Source organism: Mus caroli, unplaced genomic scaffold (assembly GCF_978045245.1).
Source record: "Mus caroli unplaced genomic scaffold, Mus_caroli_1 scaffold_15, whole genome shotgun sequence".
NCBI classification, from domain to species: Eukaryota; Metazoa; Chordata; class Mammalia; order Rodentia; family Muridae; genus Mus; species Mus caroli.
The window spans coordinates 4774717-4780716 of NW_028227270.1; positions in this window are offsets into that span (position 1 = coordinate 4774717).

Sequence of the window (6000 nt, forward strand, 5' to 3'; positions counted from 1 at the left end):
CCTGTGACTGAACAGAAAAACCAGCCTTCAGAATCCGAAGACACTAGAGCTACAATAAGTGAATTAATTCACTGACCAAAATGGGAATGGGTGGGTAAGGAAGTGGCGGGGAGGGTGTGGGGGACTTTTGGGATAGCATTGGAAATGTAATTGAGGAAAATACGCAATAAAAAAAACATTAAAAAAAGAAATATATAAAAGATAAAAAATTAATTAATACTTAATCATTAATGCAATTAATACTAAAATATACTTGATGCATAAATGTACACCATCAATTTTAGAGAAATAATGTCAGTTTAAGACAAGGTCATGAATTACCAATTCTGTTTCTAATAGTGTCACAATTCCTTATACCCACTCTTAACCAAGAGGGAGGAACTTCCTCAAGGGAAGCCTTCTGAGTGACTTGGTCTGCATTCCTGGTAGCTATGGCTGGTGAAGTTGGTAGAATCTTCCGTTTAGGATTTGAACTTGTGTTTCCAAGTGTAATGCGTGAACACATATCCTTCCTATTCTTTCTCTTCCTCCCTTCCACCTAACCTATCTTTTTTTAATCAGGTTTTGTCCCTAAAATGGACTGGGAACTGGAGATTTGCCTCTTTGGCCTCCCCAACATCAAGGTTACAATGTACATGCAGCACTATAGCAGGATTTCATCCTTCTTGTATTTTCTATAGCGTTCTAATATTACTAAAAATAAATGCAATTAACTCCAATTGCTCCTTAATTATCCAGAGTTATAGCTTCTATGATACCTAAAACAAACAAACAAACAAACAAACACCCAGCTATTTCATTACTAAGGTTTCTCTTTCTAACTTAACTTTGAAACTGGCTGTTTAACTTTATATGCCCCAATACAGGGGAATGCCAGGGCCAAAAATCGGTAGTGGGTGGGTAGAGGAGCAGGGCGGAGGGAGGGTATAGGGAACTTTAGGGATAGCATATGAAATGTATATAAAGAAAATATCTTTGGTCTTCATTCTTCACTTTGCCCCTTCTTAGAATTGGGAACAAAACACCCATGGAAGGAGTTACAGAGACAAATTTTGGAGCTGAGACAAAAGGATGGACCATCTAGAGACTGCCATATCCGGGGATCCATCCCACAATCAGCCTCCAAACGCTGACACCATTGCATTCGCCAGCAAGATTTTGCTGAAAGGACCCTGATATAGCTGTCTCTTGTGAGGCTCTGCTGGGGCCTGGCAAACACAGAAGTGGATGCTCACAGTCAGCTATTGCATGGAACACAGGGATCCCATTGGAGGATCTAGAGAAAGTATCCAAGGAGCTAAAGGGGTCTGCAGCCCTATAGGTGGAACAACAATATGAACTAACCAGTACCCCCAGAGCTCATGTCTCTAGCTGCATATGTATCAGAAGATGGCCTAGTTGGCCATCATTGGGAAGAGAGGCTCCTTGGTCTTGCAAACTTTATATGCCTCAGTATGGGGGAACGCCAGGGCCAAGAAGTAGGAGTGGGTGGGTAGGGGAGTGGGTGGGGAGGGTATAGGGGACTTTTGGGATAGCATTTGAAATGTAAATGAAGAAAATACCTAATTACAAAAAAGGAAGATGTGTTTTCCAGAAACTGTAAAAAAAAAAAAGAAGAAAAAGAAAATATCTAATAAAATGTTATAACAAGAAAAATGGCTTTGATAAATCAACTCATAAATGTTATTATAACCATCGAGTGAAAATACATGCTACTTTATCAGGGAGCTTTCTATAATGCAAAAAAAAATGCTGAGAATGCCAGATTGCTGGGGCAGATGAGAATATAAGTTGTATATATTCTAATGTTTCTGTTTGACAAAATTGTGAGCTCATATGCCAACAAACACAATGCATTCTGCCTGCTGAATTCACTTCACAAAACTTAAATTTAGAATCATTGTAGGATGAGTACAAATTATCAGGATGTTAAACTATAACCTGGAGAAAAAATAACATCCACATCTGACAGATACCTTGCGTATGCGTATCTCTTTCATTTTTAAAAGCTTTGGCACTTCAAATAATTTCAGGCAAAGCTCCAAGACCTTATGACCAGTGATGAATTTCAAATTTTGGATCCAGCCCAGGAATAGTTTTGTTGGAGCTTTCTCATTGTGATCTAAACTAGGAAAGAATTGGGGTCTTCTTTTTATACTAGATGAAGACTATGAGAGAGAGCCACCATCAGTAAAAATGTAGAGAGGAAATGACTGCATTCAGTTCTTCAGGACTCGGTGTTATCATTGAGGAATGAGTCCCACATCTAGAGGGATCACCTCACCTAAGTCCAGAGTCCTTTTTCTTTTTCTTCTTTTTCTTTCTTTTTGAAATTAAAGCCTCATCTAATCCTGAGCATTTGGTTTCTTGATTTGAATGGGGAGACTGTGGACGCTCAACACAGTAAGATGAAAACTGCTATCAACCCTCTCTACTGTCTGCTGTTGTTTAAGGTCTACCTTGGCAAGCGCTACCATAGAAGCCTATCCCATATATGGTGTTAACCAAATTCTAGCACAGAACCAAATCCCTCCTTTCCAAGAGAACATACAAAGGGTTTCTCGGATGCAGTATCATTTTGCAAAATAATATTTTGGTGAGTTAAGTGTGAACAAATCAGAACCACATGCTCTCAGTTTCCTGGGGAGTAATGATTGCTTTAAAATTAACCTAAGCCTGCCAGGTGCACTTTGGATTTTATTAAGTTTCACACATTTGGCAAATATTTCAAGATGTAGGATTCAGTGGGCATCTGGATTCATCTGGTCCTCATATAAATTAGACAATGCCAGCATGTGTTGAGTTGTGTGACTTTGATGTTCTTTCAGAGCAAATTGGATTCTTAGAGCCTAACGTGCTCTCACAAATGGAAGTTCCGTATTTGCCCGAGGTTTCCACCTCATCACTAACATTTTCTGTTAACTCAAGGGAATCGAGATGAATACTTAGAATGGTACTGTGGAAAGGTGTTATGGCAAAAGAACTCTCATATTTAAAAATCGATAGCCATGATTTTTGTAAGCTTGCTCAAGAGACATTTCTAATTGAAGGCTAACTTTTAGTAAAATGTTCTTATTTGAGAAATTAGAGATTGGAATTCTGTCAACTGTTTAGTGTGGTTATATTCCCCAACTATGTGACAAGACGTGGCTTTCACACCTAGAAGTCAAACCCTGATCATACTCATCAAGACTAGAAAGAAAATGGAAAAGACAGTTTTAGTTGCCAAAATTAAACATCCTTTTACATTTTAGTTCAAATTGAAATATTGATAGCAAAGAAGAGAAAACTATTCTTTCTAATATCTCTAAGCTTAACTAATAATTGTTCTTCGCATTAAGTTAGACTTAACTTAGTGTCATGTAATATCTAATTTTACATTAATTTACTTTCTTCTTAAATAACCACAAAAACTTATCTACGTTTCATTTTGGCCTCAGGCCTTTGGTTGCCATAAGCCTTTCTGTTTGGTAAGAGAAGAGGTTATGCTGAAAAAGTTGGTGTTTACACATTATCAATGTTGGGAAGACTAGTCTTAATTTACCATGACAGGTCACATTTCTTCTTCCTTAGCATCAAAGCATTATGAAAAATAATTCTCTTCTCCTGATCTTTCTAGTGATAATCAGCATTTCTTTTTTATCTTAGTGGGACGTAGATGTTGTTCAACTCAAAGTGATCTAACATCTATATTGTCAGGGGAACTTTCAAAACCAGTTAGCATATTTTTATACAGATAGATCTTAGTTCTAGATGATCATATCATCTTCAGTTTGCTTCTTTCACTTGATTGATTTTCCCTTAAAATAGAATTTCATTAGCTAAAGGCATTGATGAATAATGGCAACAGGAGGTAAATACAGAGATGGTCCGAAAACTTCAAAACTGAATTGTTTATTGGCCTTGAAATGAATCCTTCAAATGAGAAAGGAAAGATACTTCTGTGAATTGAATGGAAAGGGGTTCTTGTCTTCCTGTCTGATTGATTTTCTTAGGTTTATATATATATATATATATATATATATATATATATATAGGTTTATATATATATATGAGTTTTATACAGGAGCATCTGAAAATTTCAAAGGACAAGAAAAATAAAGTAACAGAAATCTTTGAATTGTTCATATTTCTATTGAAATTTTACGTTGCATTATTTGGTGGCTATTTGATAATAATTATTAATCTTTCTGCACCTATATCATAAGTAGTATAGACATTGATATGTAACAAATTACTTATTAGCTGCCCTTTTTCTTTGAATCAGTGTGTCCCCCTGGTAAGAACACGCTCAGGGCAACCGGAATCTTCTGCAGCACAAACTTTATTGCTTACCCCATCAGGAGCCAGTGGAGAAGAGAGCCAGAGAGAGAGAGAGATGGCGGAGCCCCCTCCCTTTTATGGAGGACTGTCCTCCGCCTCGGACGTGTCACTCCCTGATTGGCTGCAGCCCATCAGCCAGAGTTGTCGTCACGGGAAAGGCAGAGCACATGGGGTGGGAAACTACCCCAGCGCATGTGCAGATGGTTTGTTTACTACTTAGAACACGGGTGTCAGTGCCATCAGCGCCATCTTGTAATGGCGAATGTGAAGGCGGCTCCTTACAGGGTTATCCTGTATATATTAATACACATAAACTTCTGCTCCTGCCTCTGCCTCCCCAGGGCTTGTATTGTAGGCTATGCCATAGGGTCACACCATGCTAAAGACAGAACTCAAGGTTATGAGCATGCTAGGCAAGTAATCTACAAACTGAGCAGCACCCTCCTGTAATTTACTAATTTTCTAATGCTTAGCGTTTGATTTAATTTTTGTTTTTAATTTGGAAGGAAGCAGTAATACAGCTATCTTATAAGCTAAGTTTATCCATTGAAATCATCTGTAATCATCCATAGCTTACAGTAAGAACTCAGTGTTATATGATCTCAATGTAAGTGATCTACATTTGAGATAGAATTATATGGTATAATCAGACAATAACATAAACAATATATGATCATAAAGTGCTCTATGGAATATGTATATTATTATATATACAGTCTCTACATTGGTAGGAACCTAGGGTAGAAGCTCAGTGAAGAATCATTCTCTTCACCTTAAACTTTACTGTGTGCATGCATGTTTGCATGTATGCCACGTGTGTATTTGTGTGTGTGTGTGTCAATAAAAGAAAGACAGGATTGTTGGTGCTATATCTCCTGGGATGGATAAAGTTGGGCTGGAAATAGGTTTTTAGACTTTAGCAAATGTTAGCCTGAGGAACTATATCAGAAACATAAAGCTGATGTCAGAAGCATTTCAGTCATGGCATAAAAAAAACGAAATCATGGGCTATGTCAGTAAACAGAATCATGCAAGAGATACAAAGATTTAGAAAGAGACAGGAGAAAAGTACATATATAATTAGATGCCAGGTCCTGAACAAATTGTAAAGGAGAAAACGTTACTCAGTTCATGGTTGTGAAATCTGTGATATCTTAGAATATGACTCCAGAATCTCAGTGCATGGAAAGAGCTTCCATGAGTGGGTGACACATGATGACACACAGCAAGCTTATTAACTTGGGTCTCTAATAAAGTCACTCAAGTGATCATGAAGGCCGTATCTTTGTGATACCACCTCATCCAAAATAATTTCCTAAGCACCTGATTTCAAATACACTCAACACATCACTATGGGGATCCGGTTTTCATGTGAATTTCGGGAAGAACAAGTATCTACAGCACAGGGTTGGAAAAATGAAGAAAGCTCCTTGAAAGGAAAGCTGAAGATGAGTGAGTGGGAAACCAAGATGAGATGAGATAAAGGAAATGGTAATCTATGTAAACTATCAGTGTGAAGTCAGATCTTTGCCTCCAGTATTATTAGATGCCAAGTGCCCCAAAGCCCTTCACTAAGGTCAGGAAGCTTCATTGACCTGAACTGGAAATGCTGCTGTGGGTAATAACCCCAGGTTACATGCATCCCATAAATGGAGAGAGAGCTTAGGAGACAATAAG